This window comes from Mus musculus, chromosome 7, assembly GCF_000001635.26.
Source record: "Mus musculus strain C57BL/6J chromosome 7, GRCm38.p6 C57BL/6J".
Lineage (NCBI taxonomy): Eukaryota > Metazoa > Chordata > Mammalia > Rodentia > Muridae > Mus > Mus musculus.
Window position 1 is genome coordinate 109,654,176 of NC_000073.6, and position 20,619 is coordinate 109,674,794.

At 41.7% G+C, this 20,619-nt stretch overlaps 1 protein-coding gene across 14 annotated transcripts in view; it reads right to left on the reverse strand.

The window, feature by feature from the left end:
* Denn2b (DENN domain containing 2B) overlaps positions 1-20,619 on the reverse strand; it is a 179,808-nt gene that overhangs the window by 130,265 nt on the left and 28,924 nt on the right. For 2 of the 14 annotated variants that reach the window (XM_011241941.2, XM_030243089.1), the window contains exon 1: positions 18,027-18,173. The exons of 2 other annotated variants lie outside the window; for them this stretch is intronic. The gene's annotated coding sequence lies outside the window, so the exon portion shown is untranslated. Of the gene's footprint in view, positions 1-17,591; positions 18,174-20,619 lie in introns of those variants that run through there. 10 more of the 14 variants (XM_011241940.3, XM_006508320.4, XM_011241945.3 and 7 more) reach the window with 8 other exon arrangements.

Genomic DNA, 20,619 nt, shown 5'->3' on the forward strand with positions numbered 1-20,619 from the left:
CAGAAATTTAAGGGCTTTTTTTGTTTAATTACTCTATACTGATAAAAATTTAAGGTTTTTGTTTAAAATTTAAGGGTTTTGTTTAATTATTCTATATTGATAGAAATTTAAGGGTGTTTTTAAATTGTAAATTGATAAAAATATAAAATCATTTTGTTTGAACTATTGTATATTAATAGAAATTTTAATAAACTTTAAGCTTGTATTTAATTATTAGAATATTGATAGAAATTTAAGGTTGTTTTGTTAGACTATTGTTTGGCTATATTGTACATAAAGCCATTTATTGAAAATGGAATGGTTTTTATAATTATTTCTATTGTGTGTAGATTATTAATTTGTCCTGACTTCATAGAGAGACAGGAACCAAAAAACTTCTAGGGAGGTTCCTGAGGCTTCTTTTCTTTTTTTTTAAGATTTATTTATTTATCTTATGTATATGAGTACACTGTAGCTGTACAGATGGTTGTGAGCCTTCATGTGGTTGTTGGGAATTGAATTTAGGACCGACCTCTGCTTGCTCCGGTCAACCCCACTCGCTCAGTCACTGCTAACTCCAGCCCAAAGATTTATTTATTATTATACATAAAGTACACTGTAGCTGTCTTCGGACACACCAGAAGAGGGCGTCAGATCTCATTACTGGTGGTTGTGAGCCACCACTATGTGGTTGCTGGGATTTGAACTCAGGACCTTCAGAAGTCAGTGCTCTTACCTGCCGAGCCATCTTGCTAGCCCTCCTGAGGCATCTTGTTGTTTCCACAGACTCAGGCTGATTGGCAGAGTGCTATCAGCTGATACAGACTCACGTGCTGAGGCAAGACCCATGGAGGACATGTGATGTTTGGAGGGAGTATAAATAGTGTTCAACGAACAGTGAAGGGAGCTTGCTTACGTAGCTAGCCTGGCAATGCTTCTTAGTCTTGCATCTTCACTGGTCTTTGCTGAGAGAGGCACAGCTAAGAACTTCTCCTGGTCTCCCTGCTGGTCCTAACCTCTCCTGCTGAGTCATGCACATTAGGCTGAGTTGTCCACCACTGCTGATTTGTGTTTGCTTTCCGGACACTACTGAACTTGATTGCTGGTCTATTCATTGAAGTATTTGAGAGATGGTTGAGCTGCCATGCTGACTTCTGATTTCCTGACGATGTAAATGAGATTTGCTCCAAAGAACAATTTCTAAACAGGTTCACTGGCCTGAATCCTTTCTTTCCCACTACCTCTGGTGGGTGGTGGACTAGAAGGGAGGTGAAAGCATTTAAGAACAATTATTAAAAGTGAGGTCGGGAAAAAACTAAAACTACACACTACTAATGGGCAGAAATGGGAAATTTTAAAAAGGCCCTTCTAAACAAGAGATGCCGTTGGCTAGATCACAGAAAGGTCACAGAAGTGGATCTGGCAACTTTAAGGGTGGTGGGGGAAAAAACAGTAAAAGATGAGGCTGAGGTGGTGAAGGCAGTGGCAGCAGAGGTAGTGGATATAATTAATTCGCAAGTGATGGCGGTGGCAACTATGGTGGTAGTCCTGGTTATAGAGGAAGGCACGGTGATGATCCTGGTGACAGTCGTAGAAGAGGCTATGGTGGTGGTCCTGGTTATAGTATTAGAGGAGTTAAGGTGGTGGTCTTGGTTACAGTAGTAAAGGGGGTTATGATAGTGGAAGTGTTACATAAAGGTAGTTATAAAGGCACTGATGATGAATAAAAAGGATTTGGAGGTGATGTAGCAGCTATGGTGCTGGTCCTGGTTATAGCAGCAGAAGAGGCCATGGTGCTGGTCCTGGTTATAGTCATAGAGTTTGATGGTGAGGACATAGAAACCAAGGATATAGAAACCAAGGTAGTGAATATGGTGGTGGAGAAGATGGTGGTTACAATTAGGGGGGAATTTTGGCTGGAGGTAACTATAGACGTTGTGGGAAATATACTGATTTTGGAAATTATAGTAGACAACAACAATCAAATTGTGGACCCATGAGGGAGATCAGTATAGGCAGAGGATGTTTAGGCAGTCTCTATCACTGTAGCTATGGATCTAGTGATGAAGTGGTATATATGACAGCAGAAAAGAGCTACAGTTTCTATCAGGAGAGAGGGGGGAATTGCTGGGAAAACTGCAGGTTACTTTGAGATAGTTATTTCAAATGCCTTATAAAAATTATAAAACTCTGCCAATAAAGGAATAATAATCCACAGTCAGAAAAGTTACTACAACTTAAACAGAAAATCTTCCTTGTTCATGACTGTCATAGACACAGTTTGCAATATGTGCAGCTATTTATTAATGGAACGTAGTATCAACTGGATGCAAATTCCTTTTCATCACATCAAGTATATTGCCAGCTCCAGGAGATCTGACATCTCCTTGTGGCCTCTGAAGACACCAATACACACGTGGCACATATAATTTGAGGGCACACATACCCACACTCACTCATACACACCACAAATTAAAAAAAAAAGAAAACATGAACACATAAATCACCAAAGAAATAGTGTACAAATTAAATGACCATTAAACATGTAAGAGAATATTTTATCCAAGTTAAAAAAAACAAAGAAATTCAAATTAAAAGAATGCAGCACCATTTATATCATCAACAAATATTTCTTATGTGGATCATTTTCAGTTTGGTAAAGACAGCCGGAAATGAACGAGCGCTCTCATTCAACCTAGCAGAAGGACACATCATTAGTAAAAGACTTTCTGGAGACCAATATAGCCAAGCACGGCTCACAAAGAACTCTAAAAATATCCATCCTTTCTGTCCATTCACTTTCTTCCTAGAAATGTAACCCACTCCCCAAATACATGAGAAACAGTATTAAAATACAAAAGCATAAGGGTGCTATTCCAAATGCTTCCAAACAAGTACTCAACCACTGGTCTGTATTGCTAGCCATTACAGTAGCTCCACAGCAAGATGTATGCTGAGGTATAGGGAGAGTTTCGAAAATGTGAATAGGAGATTAAATAAAGTAGGAAAACAGCATTTTGTGAATGCTTACTTGTTTTGGTAAATATGTAAGCAATGATTATCTCTGTATATTGATTGTTGTATATTGATGGATTGGGTTTTTGTTTTCAGTCTTAATTTTCTAATTTTTCTAGGAAGAATAAACTACTTATGTAAAATCTAACCAACTAGAGGCTGGAGAGGTCTATCAGAAATTAAAGTTAAGAGCTCTTTTTTTTTTTAAGCTTTATTTATTTATTATATGTAAGTGCACTGTAGCTGTTTTCAGACACTCCAGAAGAGGGTGTCAGATTTTGTTATGGATGGTTTTGAGTCACCATGTGGTTGCTGGGATTTGAACTCAGGACCTTTAGAAGAGCAGTCTGTACTCTTAACCACTAAGCCATCTCTCCAGCCCCTAAGAACTCTTAAAAAGGACCTAGGTTCCTTTCCCAGCACCCACTTGACAGCTCACAACCATCTGTAACTCCAACTCCACGAGATCCAATACCTCCCTTTGGCCTCCTCCAGACACCAGACGTACACATGGGATGCATACAAACATGCAAGTAAGACATTCATACACATAGAATAAAAATAAACAAATCTTTTTTTGTTTTTAATTCAGACAACTAGTTATAAAGGCTAGTCTTTTAGGCATAGATCACCCACCATAAGGAAGCAATGAAGGAAGGAAAGGAGGTGTAACCTATAACTACCTAACCAACTCTGCTTCCGAGTGCCAAGAAGGGCTCCATTTCACCTGGAGCAGAAGCATGGACTTAAGAGGTAAGGAAGTCAGCAAACGAGTATCAAATGCAGAAGTAATGGGAGGGGAAAGTCAACCACATTGATTCTACACACGAGCCAGTACCAGGACAGCCAGGGCTACACAAAGAAACCCTGTCTCGGAAAAAATAAACAAAGCAACACTGGACAGTGACACTGACATTGACCTCTGGCCTCTATGAGAACAAGCACGTGCGCACACACTCATCAAAATAAGACAGTGATGTACAGCCACAAAGGCAGGCTGTACAGATAAGGGAAGGATCATACCTAAGAAGCCAGAAACAAAGTCCTAAAACAAACAAACCAACACCTCTGGGAGTTTGACCAGTCTGACGAGACAAGCCTCCTGAGGTTGTGTCCTCAAGCCCACACCTGAATGAACTGAGGGTACAAACTAACAATATCCGGGACTAAGAGTATCCCAGGTAATGGACAAAGGCTCAGAGGCTGAGGGAAATAGAAAACAGGTAGAGGGCATGGGTTTAGACCACACAAGAACTAGTAGTAAATCTTAACTCTATTCCTAAGTATACTGATTCCATGAGGCTTACATTATAATGCTCTCGTTGCTCCTGGGAAAAGTCAGGAAAGGGACAGGAAGAATACAGGAAGCCTAGTGAAAGGGCTCCCCAGAAGCAGTCAGAGGAGAACATTAAGGAAGCCTCACGTCATGGCTCTCCAGCTCCTGAGCTGAGTGACCTCAAGTTTCTCCCTGTTACCCCAGTTTCTTCACCTTCAAGTGAGGATGCTCATTTGAAGAGATGCTCACAGTACTTATGCTGAAAGGCTATCTGGAAGGTTCAGTTAGTTCACATATAAACTTTATAACAGAATAAATACTCTGTAAATCCTAGCACTTTAAAGACATGAAACTATGTTGGGGTTGATGGCAAATGCTTACATTCTCAGCACTCAGTAGGCACACACAGGAGGATACTGTCCATTCAAAGCTAGACTTGTGTATGTAGTAAAGTCCAGGTCAGTCAGGATTGTCAGGATTTTATAAAAAAAGACTTTCTCTAAAACAAACAAAATAAAATAAAAAGCCAAGGCTAGGAAGATAGCTAATAAAGCTCTTGCCTTTGTAGACCAGGCTGACCTCGAACTCTCAGAGATCTGGCTGCCTCTGCCTCCTGAATGTTGGCATTAAAGGCATGCACTACCACACCCAGCAAAATAAATCCATTTTTAACGGGGGTGGGGGAACCAGGAGAAAAGAGTGGGGAAAGCAGATATAAGCCAGATATACACTAAGAAAATTGCCACCAATGCATAGAATCACAATGTCACAATGCATAGAATCACAATCAACCAGTGAAGACTCACACTACACTCAATTGATAACCATTTCTCTCCGCTACAGGTCCAATTTAATAAGGAAATAAAGACTTGTAACTTACTTTTAAAATTGAACTTCCATAGAACTATCTGTCCTTGCTTATTTCTTTACCCACAATGATAAGCCACAGAAAATAATGCTTCACAAAGACCAGGTCTTGATATGGCTTTAACCAAGACTGGGTTTCATATCTGTGTTATCCAGGCACCATTAGTAGTAACAACACATGGGAACTAAGTAGGTAACTTTAATGTAGACATGATATTGCTTCCTGAACAAACTGAAAATGGAATAAAAATGTTATTTTAGCAACTAATCTTGTATCTCAAACCGATCACTAAATTACTTATGGGTTTTAAAGACAAACAAACTAAAACATGGTCCAGGGACCAAGATAACTCAGCAGACAAAGAATTTATTGACAAGCCTGATAACCTAAATTCAATTCCCAGGACTCATGAGGTGAAAAGAGAAAACCAACTGCCATATACTGATCTCCGTACTCACTCCATGACACATGTATTATCTCTCAGGGTGGGAGGGAGAGAGAGAATTTTCTTTAAAAAAAACAAAAAAACAAAACAAAACAAAAAAGGGTCCCATCTCCCATGACACTTCTTTTACAGAGCTGGGAATCAAAGCCAGGACCCTGTACAAGGTGAGTAAACACTCTGCCACTGTGCCCCACCCCTAGACCTTTCCCATAACTTGTATGGCTCTTTCTGTACAAACACTGTGGACTTAAACATTATTCCAATGCAAGGCAGTAGCCTGTCAAAACAGAGATGGAGCAAAAATAGCAAAAACAAAATCATCACAATGAGTACCCACTTTTCCATGCCAACACAAAGCACTTCCCCTCTGGAAGTTGGTTTCTCTTCACCTCTAAGTCTCTATGGACAGATGCTAGTGTCTCTTCAAGCAGGAGGTTTAGATGCCCACTCCCCACCATACAAGAACAGAATTGTTTAGTTTTAGTTTTGTTTCTTTTAAGGGATTGCTTTGTAACCTGAGCCAGCCTTAAATATATTCTCCCCCTCCCTCTCTCCCCCTCTCTGAGTGTATTTGTACAGGGTGCAAATGTATGCACATGCACATGCAATCCAGAAGACAACCTTGGATGTCATTCTTCTAAGCACCATGTACCATTTTTCAGAGACAGGATTTCTCGGTAGCCTAGATGTCAGTAAGTTGGCTAGTCTTGCTGGCCAGTGAACCCCAAAGGTCTGCCTATCTCCTTCTCCTCCGTGCTGGGATTACAAGTGCACACCCCTACAACTAGCTTTTTCTAATAGCAGATGGTTCTGGTAATCAAAGTCAGGTCTTCATGCTAGGTGAGGTACATAGTCCCAGTTTAAGGACACAATTTTTAAAAGAATTGATATTCCCCTTGGCCTTGAACCCAGTATATATGGAAGCTGGAGAAAAAGAACAAACGTTCTTTTTTTTTTTAAGATTTATATATTTAATGTACAAGTACAATATCGCTGTCTTTAGACACACCAGAAGGGGGCATCAGATTCCATTACAGATGATTGTGAGCTATCAGGTGGTTACTGGGAATTGAACTCAGGACCTCTGAAAGAATAGCCAGTGCTCTTAACCGCTGAGCCATCTCTCCAGCTCCAAGAACAAACTTTCAAAGTAAGCTTCCCCAGACAGTCCTACTACTACCCACAGTGTGGTACTCTCCTGAAAGAATAACCACTAACCGCAGCTCCCAGCAACAGTAAATGTAACCTAATGTATAATAGGAAAAATAACTAACTTGGTCTTGTTTGTAACCAGAAAATACAATCCCACATGTCCTTATCAGGAGCCCAGAAAAGTGACTTTACCACAAGCAGCATTTAAGTAAAGACATTTATGTCCCACATCATTTTTCCATGTGTGGTACTAGGTACTGACCTAGAACACTACACTTGCTGAGCAAATACTCTACCATCTTGTTTCTAAGTTTTTCATAGTTGTGTGCAGTCTTCTTGTGTATATATCTGTTCACATGCACATGTGTGTGAGTATGTGTGCAGACCTGAAGCTGATGTTAGGAGTTTATTGCTCTCCATCTTATACACTGAGATAGGGTCCCTGACATGAACCCAGAGCTCTATAATACTTCTAGTCTAGAGTGGAATTCTCATCTCCATTTTCTTTCTTAGCACTAGAATTAGTTGGGGCCTTCACATCCACCTGGCATTTACACAGCTTCTGGGGACACCAACTCCAATTCTCACCAAATGCTTTAATAGCTAAGCCAAGTCTCCAGCTTCCTCTCATTTTTATATTTTTAAAATTTTTAGGATAGGATATCAACTACATCTCCCAGGCTAGTCTTGAACTTGACCTCCTCCTGCTTCAGCCTCCTGAGATGACAGGCCTGAAACCCCAGGCCAGCTCCCACTTCATTTATTAACTTTGCCTATTTGTTTACTCATTAAACCCCTAAAACTAAGCAAGTTCAGAAGAGAAGCAAAAAGATAATAATAAACTGGGGAAAAATGCAGTTAAGAGTATTGGCTGCTCTTTCAGAGGCTCGGGGTTCAATTCCCAGCACCAACATGACAGCTCACACCTACCTGTAACTCTAGGTCCAGGGGATCCAATACTCTGAGACAGACAGATATGCATACAAAACACCAATGCACATAAAATAAAAATAAAATAAGTCTTTGAAAAAATACTAAACAGATGCCTAGACACTCAGTGCTTTCCCCAGAGCATAGCTAGTACAGGGTAGACCTGAGGAAGAACTTATGAGCAACAGTAACAGAACCTCTCTCAAGACTGTGCTGACAATGACTCCTTGATGAAGGACTCCATCTCCCTACTCCAGTTGACCTCCCTCCCACTTGACCTTCCCCAAAAGGAGAATAGGGGGAAGAGAGAGGCGGATTCACAAGTTTTTAGATTGAAATTTGTCTTAGATAAATTAACATCCAAGATCTCAACTTTACATCAAAGACAGACAAACGCCACCAAAATGGAGTATTCCTACTCAGAGCAGTTTGCAGAGAACTAACAGGGATACAGACTTAGCACAGTCAAGTTACGATGGGTCTTTATCAGAAGAGGCCCATGAAAGAGAGCTTTCGTCTTGGCTGTTAAATGGGGTTAAGCACATTACTTCCATCGTATTTGCTCTGAAGTAATAAGCTCTAGTTTAAACAAATGAGCCCCACAATTATAGAAAGGACTTAGTTGGGCTAATCTGGTACTTTCAGCGAATCTTACAAAAAATACATTCTTTTTGAGCCTTTAAAAGACTTGGGCAAAAGTCTTTGATTATGATTTTTTTTTAAAGACCATCTCCAGAGTTTACATGTGCTCCCAGTTGCTTATGCTAATAGAGAGGGGATGTTGTATTCCAAAAGGCTCCTTCCAAACTGAAAGTTCTAATCATCGACACATCTGATCTAGATTCTGTATAAAACAAAAACACAAAGTCACATGTGTATTACATAATCCTAGGTTTAACTCACAAAGGCAAAAACATAGTGCTCCCTCAGCTTGTGTACCCAGAGAGCGACAGAGAAGGGACGGGTACAATGTTACATCTGGTGATGGCCATCTGTGCATAGGAGAGGGATGGGAGAAGTGTGAAAATAAAAAAACTAGCTAATTTCAAGGAGATAATCTATCTGCCAGTCTGGAAACCTTAGCCCTGCCCAGGGAGGCTAGGAAATCACCTGAGAGCAAGTGGTTTTACATCAAAAGGACAGTCCAGCCCTATTTTTCAGAAAACTTAAATCACTCCTCGAATAAGTAATAAAACTGACACATGCTCACCAAATATAAAAATGTTAACTGTATCACGCTGGGCATGAAAGTGTGTACCTCGAATCCCAGCACTTGGGAGACAGAGGCAGAAGGAGAGGTGGGCGGATTTCTGAGTTCGAGGCCAGCCTAGTCTACAGAGTGAATTCCAAGACACACACAGCTACACAGAGAAACCCTGGCTCAAAAAAAAAAAAAAAAAAAGAAGCATCAAAACATCTACCCAAACACACCTGACTTTCACATGACAGCACTGCAAAAACTTCTGAGACTCTCCAACTCTCAGGACTAAGTCTGACAGCATTCTTAATGGAATTCCTAAGAAAAGCTCACCGATTGACTCACAGTGAGTACCACCAACCTCTGAGGAAACCTAGACAGCGTCTCCTCCTAGCCTGTAAACAAAGGCTACAGATAAAACAAAAAAGCTCTCAAAAGATTCAAGACACAAAATGGGAGAATGAACCCAGGAGCTCCTTTGGACATAGCTTCCTCTGTCTAGTCCTAAAGGATAACCATAGCCTACAGGCCAAAAATCTGAGCTATTGATGACTGGTGCACACATTTAATCACAGTGTCCATGAGAGAGATGATCCCAGAGTTCAATTACAGTTTACAGAGCGAGCTCCAAGCCAACCAGGGCATAGAGAGACCCTGTTTCAACAAAACAAAATTGAGCTATCCCTCAGACATTCCAATTCCAGAAATCTGTAAATAAATGGCAAAGTTGGAACTTTAACTCATGATTTTTCATTTCAAATGATCTGCCCTGAGAGCAATATCATTCTTTAGAGGCCCAGATCCCAAAATGAGTTGTGTCTGTAGATGTATTGGTCTTTTCAAATCTCAATTCAACAATTTAAATCTCCAGAGCTCTTAATGATAAAGTGGTAAGGACAGCTGGAAGCACCTTTTTAAAAAAAAAGACTTCACACTCTCTGGCCAGGGAAACACATAGGCTAATTGCAGCCCCCTCTTCTCTCCAAATCCAATCCCTCAGAGTCACCCCCAGCTTTGCAGCAGAGCACCTGCTAAGGCCTCCCCTCCTCACTGCCTCCATCGCCAGCAGATTAGCTGCTTTTTCCTTCAAACCTTCCTTGCCCAGCACTCATCTCTCTATCCAATCTCCCACCCCGACTGGCATTACCTGGGAACCCACCAGACAAACCTGCCAGAGAACCAACAAGGCCATCCAGACAAGTAAGTGACTTCAGATCTTTATTCTCCTCTCCCCACTCCCCCAGTCTCATGCCCAGTTCTGTAGCACACTACCTGTTGTGGCCTCTCCTTATTCTCTGCTGTATTCCCAGGAGACTAAGCAGATCCCGGTAGACACTCTGCTTCTACCTCCCTTCTGTGGATCCCCTCAACCTTCCACCTATCCTAACCCCATCCCCATTCCTAGGTGTCATCTCCCAATAACCAGAAACACATTTTACCTGAAACTCCCATACCTATCAGAATCCCAGAAGAATTTCCTACCAGGCAACACATAGCCAGGACACTCTCCTAAGAACCAAAGATAGTAACAGAAACCAAGGAACAAAACACCTACCTAACAAGGACCAGCTATCAGCCCCTAGACTTACAATCTTTCCATATGCAGATGCCTAGACACCTACATAAAAACACAATCAACGATAGCCAGGACAGGATGTCTCCTCTAGAGTCCACAACCCTACCACAGCAGGCCCTGAGTATTCCAACATAGCTGAAGCACAAGAAAAAGACCTTAAAATAGCCTTTATGAATATAATAGAGGGCTTTAAAGAGGAAGTTAATGAAGCTCTTTTTTTTAAAAATCTATGAAAACACAATTAGTGAAAGGAAATGAATAAACCAGTTCACGACCTGGAAGTAGAAATAGAATCAATAAAGAAAACCCAAACTGAGGGAAACAGAAATGAAAAATGTAGGATCGGGCTGGTGAGATGGCTCAGTGGGTAAGAGCACCCGACTGCTCTTCCAAAGGTTTGGAGTTCAAATCCCAGCAACACAACCATCTGTAACGAGATCTGACTCCTTCTTCTGGAGTGTCTGAAGACAGCTACAGTGTACTTACATTAAATAAATAAATAAATAAATAAATAAATAAAATTATTTAAAAAAAAAAGAAAAATGTAGGATCTTGAACAGGAACCTCAGAGGCAATAATAGAATAATAGTGATGAAAGACAGTTTCAGGCACTAAAGACACAATAGAAGAAATTAATATATCAGTCAAAAAAAAAGTTATATCTAAAAACCTCCTGGCGGAAAAAAATCCAGGAAATCTGAGACACTATGAAAAGACCAATTCTAATAATAATAATAGAGGAAGAAGAAATCTGGGTCAAAGGAAATATTTTCAACAAAATCATAGGAAAAAAAATCCCCTAACATAAAAATGGAAACCCCTATCAAGACACAAGAAGCTGCCGGGGGGTGGTGGCACACGCCTTTAATCGCAGCACTCGGGAGGCAGAGGCAGGCAGATTTCTGAGTTCGAGGCCAGCCTGGTCTACAAAGTGAGTTCCAGGAAAGCCAGGGCTATACAGAGAAACCCTGTGTTGAAAAACCAAAAAAAAAAAAAAAAAAAAAGAAGCACACAGAACACTTAATAGACTGGACTAGAAAAGAAAGGCCCCTTGGACATAATAATCAAACACTAAACACACAGAACAAAAAAAAAAAAAAAAAAAAAAAAAAAAAAAGAGTATTAAAAGCTGCAAGGGAGACTTCAAAGGCTAGAAGGGACTAGGTAGATATTCTACAGACTCTGGGACCACAGATGTCAGCCCAGCTCAGAATAATATACTCAGCAAAACTGTCAGTCAGAATAGATGGAAAAAAATAAGACCAAGTTAAAGCACTACGTATCTACAAATCTAGCCCTACAGAAGGCCCTAAAAGAAAACCATAACCCTTAAGAGGTTAATCACCACCCCTCCCCCCAACACAAGGAATGATCCTAGACCAGCAAGTCAAAGACATCATAAAGGAAATGGACCTAACATATTTACAGAACATTTCAGCCAACACAAAAGAACATATTGAACACATGCTTGAACACAAAACAAGTTTTAACAGATACAAGAAAACTGAAATAACACCCTGCGTCCTATCTGACCCACCAAAGCTAATATCAGCAGCAAAAACAAGAAAGCTTACCAACCCGGAGAACCTGAATGACTCTCTTCTGAATGATACAGCCCGACTTTGGCTACTTTGTGGGTTCTTCTTTCTTCCACCCCTTTCCCCACCCTTTCAACCCCTAACACTAGATAGGAGAGCAAAAAGGATAGAAAGGAAAGGGGGTGACATTATCCTCAGGCTACTTCCTGCTGTTTAGGTGTTCCTTGGGGCTTAGCTCTCAGGATACCTAATTTCTTCTTGTTGTTTCTTCTTTGCACACAACTATTGGACAAACCATGACCACCAACAACCAATCAACAACCCACCCTGTCTCTCCAGGCCCTAGCATTACAATACCCTCTGAAAAGTCCCCAGAATTCCAAATGTCACACAGTTGCAGAAACTATCTGCAGCTGGCAAAATCATGTCCCTGCTAAAGCATGAGGCAAATCATAGTCAGCTGTTGTGGACAGTCTGAAGCTGCCCCATATCCCACATCTAGGATTAAAACAAAATCATATTCCCATAATATTTCTGTTTTTTAACGAAAACAAATCTCCAAACCTGTCACTACCAAATGAAAAATAGATCAAGAAAGAAATTAAAGACTTTCTAGAACTAAATGAAGGCAGCTCTAAAAAGCGAGTTCATAGCACTATGTCTACATAAAAAAGTCCCCCTTCCTGAGGAACCACCACACTGATTTCCACAGTGGTTGCACAATTTTGTACTCCTACCAACAAAGGATGAGATTCAATTCGCCTTCCTCCAAATCCTCCCCAGCATGAGCTGTCCTTCGCTTTATTTATTTTAGCCATTCAGACGAGTATAAGATGAAATCTCAGAGTAGTTTTGATTTGCATTTCCCTGATGACTAAGGATGTTGAACATTTAAGTGCTTTTTATCCATTTGAGCTTCCTCTTTTGAGAATTCTGTTTAGATCTATACCCCATTTTTAAATTGGGTTATTTGTTTTCCTAATGTCTTGTTTTTTTCACTTCTTTATATATTTTGGATACTCTTTTCTCTTTTTTTCTTTTTCTTTTATTTATTTTATTATTGTTATTTTTTAACCTTTATGTTTTTATTTTATACTCCCCTTTATACAACCATCCAATTTTGTTTACATGCTGTTTTCATTATTGGGCAATCATTTTTAAAAATATTTATTTATTTATATGTCTATGAGTAATCTGTCTTCATACACACCCAGAAGAGGACATCAGACCCCATTACAGATGGTTGTGAGCCACCATGTGGTTTCTGAGAATTGAACTTAAGACCTCTGGAACAGCAGCCAGTACTCAACCCCTGAGCCATCTCTCCAGCTCCCTACTTTATTATTTAGAATACATTTTATTATAGTATTTTATGGGGTTTTTAAAGGTTTTTATTTATTCTTCTCTCATACAATACATCCCGAGAAGAGCTTCCCTTCCCTCTAGTCCTCCCAGTTCACCCCCTACCTCCTCTCTCCTCCAGATCCCCTCTTCCCACACCACCCTCAAGAAAAGAGCAGCAAGTTAGGGTTGGGGAGATGGATCAGTGAGTAAATGATGCTTTATGATGGTGTTTAGATATTCATATTGGAAGAAATACATAAGCAGAAATCACTAAATAAAAAATAATAAAAATTGGGAATATATTTGGCAAGTCGATGAAATGAAGAAAAATGAGACAATCATATTAGTAAGGTTCTAATCCTTAGGTATGTTCATGAATAGTTATTTATTAATAGGCATAGAATAAACATATAAGAATATTCATTTACGCCGGGCAGTGGTGGCGCACGCCTTTGATCCCAGCACTTGGGAGGCAGAGGCAGGCGGATTTCTGAGTTTGAGGCCAGCCTGGTCTACAGAGTGAGTTCCAGGACAGCCAGGACTATACAGAGAAACCCTGTCTCAAAAAACAAAACAAGGGGCTGGTGAGATGGTTCAGTGGGTAAGAGCACCCGACTGCTCTTCCGAAGGTCCGAAGTTCAAATCCCACCAACCACATGGTGGCTCACAACCATCTGTAATGAGATCTGATGGCCTCTTCTGGTGCATCTGAAGACAGCTACAGTGTACTTACATATAATAAATGAATAAATAAATAAATCTTAAAAAAAACTTTCATTAAAAAAAAAACAAAAAAAACAAAACAAAACGAGCAGGCCTCTCTTGTTTGTCAAACAAACAAGGCACAACAAGATACAATAAGACCAGGCACAAACCCTCACATCAAGTCTAAGCAAGGAAACCCACCAGGAGGAAAAGGGTCTCACGAGCATGCTCAAAGGGTCAGAGACGCTCCCCCTCCCACTGTCAGGAGTCCCCCCAAACCATCAAACCAACAAACATAACACATATGCAGGCCACATGACTGCCACCTTAGTTTCTGTGAGCCCCACGAGCCCCACTTTACTTAATTACGTATTAATGTGCTCTCCAAGTGTGCTAGACCTCCCTGGGTTCCACAGTTCCTCCTCCCTCTTTCCTATAGGGTTCCTGGGGAGAGACCCAGTGGAGATCTCCAACCTGGTCTCCCTTCCTGCCCAATGTCTGGCTATGGGTCTCAGCATCTGCTCCCATCAGCTGCCTCTATAGTATTGCAGAACATCATTAGGATTTTTTTTTCCAGTGTGCTTCTTGGTTCTACTCTTGGTCTCTGAGCTATCCAGCCTCCGGTTCCTGGTCATCTAGGCAGTGTCGGGCATGGGCCTCAACTTAGACCAGTCACAAGTTGACCACTCCCAGAAATTCTGCACTACCACTGCCCTAGTACATCTTGCAGACGGGACAGATTCTAATCAAAAGTTTCTGTGGCTGACAGTCTTGCCTGATATAGAGGATGGACGGTTCAGTCTCTGTGTCCACCATTGTTAGGAGTCCCCACTAGGGTTACCCTCACAGAGTCCAGGGAGCTTCCACCTTTTCTGTGCCACCTCTTACTATTTAACAACTCTTTGGCATACCAAGTCTTCATAACACTAAACAAGTTCAGAGGAAAACCCCTACGGCCTGCAAAGGGAATAGTCCAGGCTATTCAAGAACTCTAATGAGATAGCTTCACCAAGAGCTGCCCTGACTGTGTCCAGTATCTGTGGAGAATCAAAGAGCCTTGTTATAAATTTGGGGATTCAAGGACCCTTTATGTCTCCCAGCAGTACATACAAACGCAATTCCTTGGTAAAGGGATAGGAAGGACTGTCTACATCTTTAAATCATTTCTACAATACAATGCAATAATATTCCAAAGACTTCTTATTGTTCCACCAATTACAAAAGGTGAAAAAAGTTGGTCTCGTTTAGAAAGATATCTCAGTTTATTTTTGTCTTATTTTAAAATTAAGCATTTCTAACTAGAAGCAAGAAAATGTATTCAGGCAGAGCATCTCAAAACATTGAGGGGAGGTAAGGAAAGGCTCTTAAATTACAGCACTGAACTCTGCCTCTCAGGGTAGTTGTCCAAAACACTGTCACTGGAGTATTGCAAAATGTGGGCAGAACATACAGGACAAGCCACCAGTGGTATTCCATTTCAGGGATGCCAGCTAACATTTGCTCCTTCATGTTCCCAGCAACCCTGTGGTTAATGCAACTAGCTTCTTCCCAGTTATCTAACTACTTCCTGCAGGGTACTTACTGTCAACAGGGCAGAACCTGAAACACCTAAATACCTTGCTTACATCTCCTTTTTATCCTCCTGATTACAAGTATATATGACATCACTCACATTCTCATACACCTATGTCACATGACTTCTAAAACCACACTTCTGGCCATCGTTGCCTTTCTTAAAAAACCTTTAGAAGCTGATGATGTGAGTGGGATAAAATTCCAGCCCTCGAGCCAGAATTCAAGCTGACCACAGTCCCTGCAGCTGGACCTCCCACCACTCACTGCGGAAGCAGCAGTGGACACACAGTCAGTCAGCAAACTGGGCATCTAAATACCAGCTCTGCCATGACTGCTGTGCCATCCTGAGCAGGCGGCCTATCCTATGGCTCTGGTCTTCTCTCCTTAAAACAAGAGCACCAGTGAAGAATGAGAGCATCCAGCAGCTCCTGGCTCAGAGCACTGCTGCATTTGACTCTTCTCCCTAGTCCCTATCTAAATGGCTCACTCTGCTCTCCTGAAAACCATCAACCGCACCATTCATTTGCACAACCACACTTCCAAACCCAACTCAAACAGCCTTCTGGGAAGTGTTCCTGCCTCATTACCATCTTCTACTTGATGGTCTGTAATTCTTACATTATAAATCAATCAACAAGATATTTACTTGTGTCAATCCTTTTTTCTGAAAGTACACAAATTGAAGGGCAAGCACTTTACCAAACCAATCACAATAGAAAATACATTGATGATAATGGTTTTCTTGAAACTGACAGAAAAGGGTTTCTTTCTGGCCCAATTAAGGAAAAAAAAAAAAAACCTCCAACATGTATCTTTCTCCAAGTATTTATATGTACCAATCTCTTCCCCATATTTTGCACAGTCTTTCCAAAGTCTCCTATAGACTCTTATCCAGGACAGGGGAATACACACAGCTTTTGCTTCATTTAATAGACTATACATTCAATAGACTCCGAGCTTCAGAGTCTTCCTAATTCAGCATGAGATACAGAGACCATGGACAATTCAGTCCTTCTGATTAAGTTTTCTAAAATTTATACTATTTCTGGTCCTTTAGGCATCTCTTACATCTAAGGAGGAAAAAAAAATCCACGAAGGGAGCAGGACACAGTATTTTCACACCTCTAATCGCAGGATTTGGGTAGTGATGGCAGAAAAAGCTCAAGAGTTTAGGGTCAGCCTAAGATACATTCGACCTTGTCCCCTGCAAATCCCCCCCACCCAAAAAAGTTAACGAAGGCATCTACCTTCTGAAAAACACCCTTTGTACAAAACAAAACTACTATGTAGTTAGTTGGGGGTTTTCCTTGTGGCCCTTACCATCTTGGACATGAACTAATGACTTCTTTACCACTCTCCAGACTCTGCAATGAAAAAGCAGAAACATCTGGGTGGAAATGAGATAAAGAGCTGGTCTGAGACTGCATTATGGCAAATTCTTTCATTCGGCTAGGCAGCTAAACTATTGTAAGCTATGCTCATACAAAATTTCCCACAACACTGCAATGTTCCTTTAAAAACACTAGAAAATGTTCAGTCCTCTCACCTTTACTTGGAACTAGATTTTCAGACCTTGAAAGTATGGCAAATGTTGAAGTGTGCTCCTTCAATGCTAGGTCACTAGGTTACCACCAGTAAGCTATAAGCGTAAGGAGGTAGCAAGCCAACAAACCCTGTTTAACTGATCCAAGTGATAGAAGACAAAGTTAATTTCCTTTGTTTGAGTTAGAAGCTAGTCTGTGTGGGTGCTGTGTCTGAGCGTACACGCGTGTTCCTCATCCAGCCGCACTCGAACAGCATAGGCTCAGGTAAATGCAGTTTAACTCTGTCTCTGTCCAAGGCTACTGGCATCCCGCTGTTCTACACAATTCCAGACTCTGGTCTGCGCTTCATACCCCACACAGCGTAGCCGGGCCAGACCGGAAGGCAGGGCTGGCCACGATCGCCCAGAAGGGCAGTTCCCACCAACTTTGAAAGCCATGGCCCGCACCTAGTACTCACGCAGCAGGATCCCCTGCCTGGGCCGGGAATAAAGAAGATGGAAGGGCTCGGTGAGCCGCAGAACTGGAATCTGAGTCCTATGCGCCCGCCACCGGGAGGGGAACAGAAGCAGAGACTCCAGAGAGCGACCGGGACCACTTACCTCCGCCGCCCGAGCCGGCCGGGAGCTCCGCACAGCCCCAGGAAGGGGACTGCTCTCGCAGAGAGGGCGGGCGGCGGGAGGGCTGCAGGGCCAGGGGAGGCGTGCCTCTACCGAGTCCTAAAGGGTGGGTTGCTGCAGCCTGGAGGAGGGTTGTGCTCCCGGGTGTTGGGTCGGGGGTGGGGGTGGGGGGGCGGGGGAGGGAAAGGACGTTGCGGGGGGTGGGGGGGGAGCTATGACCAAAGTAGGGTGGGAAGTCAGGCCCCCAGACCGCACCGCCCTCACCTCGGCACCATCCGACCAAGGATTGTCTGGATCTGGAGCAGAAGGACAAGGGGATCAGAAACTTTATGTCATTTTCTCATACACACGTGACCCCCCTGCAGTCCAGATGGTTTCAATCACCAGAGGAAAAAAGCCGCTCTGCTGGTATGCAGGAAAAGCCGGAGCTGGGAAAGTCTGGGAAAGCTGCCTGTACAGCCGGCTTGCCTTCAAACAAACCCAAGTACTCTTTCCGTTCTGCTGGCTTTGGGCCCAGGAGCCCTAAGAAACCGAAAAGACATTAAAAGAAGCTACCCTGGGTCTGCAGCCAGTAGCAGAAGTAAAGCTCTAGGGTTATAAGGATCAGGTCTGAAATCAAAGCTCCACAGGAATTGTGAGAATTGTAAAAACTTCACGTGCAGGCAAAATCAAAAGGTAAAAGAGAATGCTATTCAATGAAGAAACAAGTTCCGGGGGACAGTCTTATTTACCAGTGAAATTCGTAGGAACAATCATAAACCTAGTATAACAATCCGTTTCAAACCAGGCCCACACTTACTTGGTAGAATGCTATGTAACTTGAATTCTCTTCCCATAAATTATTTACAAATAGACCATGGAACTGGAATGAGAAATAGTGAAAATTGACTTTCAAAATTTAGAATTGAAAATTGAAAATTTTGGCGGAGTGATAGCACACAGCTTTAATCCCAGCACTAGAGAAGCAGAGGCAAAAAGGTCTCTTTTTTGAGTTCAAGGCCAGCCTGGTCTACACAGCCAGTTCCAGGGTAGCCAGGTCTACAAAGAAAGACCTTGTCTCCAAACAGATCAAAATTTACAATTTTAGGGCTGGGGGTATAGCACACGGGAGCCTCTGGGTTTACTCTGTGATCACACTTTATAATTTTACATACAGTAGCTGCATTTCAAAAGAACCAATGTATGTAGATGAATATAAGCAGGCTCTAAAGCTAAGGCCTGTTTCAAAGCCCAAGCCAATTGAATTGTCACATATCCTAAAGAGATATTTACTCAGCTGCAAGAAGATAAGCACTAAAAATAATAAGTTTAAGATTTATCCTGGAAATAATTCAACTTGCTCATGATTGAGCACAACTAGTGACAAGAACCAAAGTAATATAAAACTACTGTTCCTTTTCCAAAAGAGGATGTCAGAGATGAATTGTAGTATCATGTCATTAGCTCTTTATCATCATCATATTGACACCAGAGAGGGTGTCTGCACTGTTGAATAGACTTTACCGTTGATAAGTTGGACTGGCTCTGTCTATACTGGGAAAACCCCGACTTTTAGCTGCTGTGGAGACACTTTGGAAAACAAAGGTGTTGCCTGGAACTGAGCAAGTCAGTATAGGTTTATTCCAAACTCACAATCAGGTTCACTGGCCTGTGGATCCTCCAAGAGAACTGGGATACACTTGGATGGATTTGCCTCTCTAAATTTCCAGCCTTAAATTAGGGTGATTATTACCCCAACACAGAAAGAGAGAATGCCTGTATGGCAACAGGGATAAGGACCAGGGACACAGGAAATGGGCAATGACAAGCCAAGCCTCATAGCTTAACAGTCCTGGCAAATGCCCATCTCTAAGGACCTGTAGTGGGTGAAGGGGTGGGAGAGAGAATTCAGAGGCCTCAAGCATGCATGCTGAGCACAAGCTGTACCACTGACTACACCACCAGCCCTGTAAGAGGCTCATAGGTCTCTCACTTCTAAAACTAATGCATTAACACTTCATTTTCTCCATGGGTGACCTCTATAGAGAAAGTCAACCGAACAGAAGGCATCAAGACTTTTTTCCACAGAGATCCAGGACATTAGTTATTCTCATCTCTAGCTACTGAGAATTCTTGTGTGCTAAAGCAATTGCAAGAGGCAATAATGAAGTACAAATCATTCTTTTTGTCTGAAAACTTCATTTATAAATTATACAAAGAACTCCACGTGTGTGTGTATGTGTGTGTATCCACAGTTGTATGCATACTACAGAGCATATGTAAAGATCAGAGAACAATGTTCAGTAGTTGTTTCTCTCCTTCCACTTATCAATTTAAGGTCTATCTCTTTCTTCCATATTGTACTCCAAGCTAGCTGACCTTTGACCTTTCTTTGATTCTCCTGTCTCTGCCTCCCAGCTCACAGGCTGGGATTGAAGACACATATCGCCACTGCACCTGGTGCTTTAAAAATTACTCTATTATTTAAATCACATAGATATGTATGTTCGGTGTGTGGTTATGTGCATCAGTGAGTACAGGTACTATGCAGTCTAGAAGAGGATACTGGATCCCCTGGAACCAGGTTTACTGCTGTTTTACTGTACCCTACATGGGTGCTGGGAACTAGGTTTACTGCTGTTTTACTGTGCCCTACAAGGGTGCTGGGAATTGAACTGCAAGAGCAGCAGCACTATGAACAGCTGGCCGTCTATTCAGCCCCTATGTCCAGAAATGAACTTAGGGCAATCACTTTTATCCACTGAGACATCTTGCCTGCTCATGTGTGGAACTGTTTTTATTCCTGAGAAAAACCTTTACTAGATCTGTTCTTTCAGGAAGAAAATTAGCATATCTTAAAAGTTTCTAAACATAGTCT